The sequence below is a fragment of the Triticum aestivum genome, chromosome 3B, assembly GCF_018294505.1.
Source record: "Triticum aestivum cultivar Chinese Spring chromosome 3B, IWGSC CS RefSeq v2.1, whole genome shotgun sequence".
Lineage (NCBI taxonomy): Eukaryota > Viridiplantae > Streptophyta > Magnoliopsida > Poales > Poaceae > Triticum > Triticum aestivum.
Window position 1 is genome coordinate 3,332,429 of NC_057801.1, and position 213 is coordinate 3,332,641.

Here is a 213-nt window from a genome sequence, read left to right on the forward strand (position 1 = left end):
AATTAGCTCATTGAGCTCTTCGTAGTACCAGTTGTTCTCGACGTCATGGCAGGCGATATTGGCGTGTTTGTCTTCGACCTCACGCTCATCTTGGAAGGCCCTGAAGAACGTCGTGCTAATGGCGACGAGCTCCGGCTTGTCTTGGACGAGCTTCACCGGCCATGTACTCCAGGTTGATGTGCTCGGCCTCCTGCTACTCCTCTGCTTCCTTGT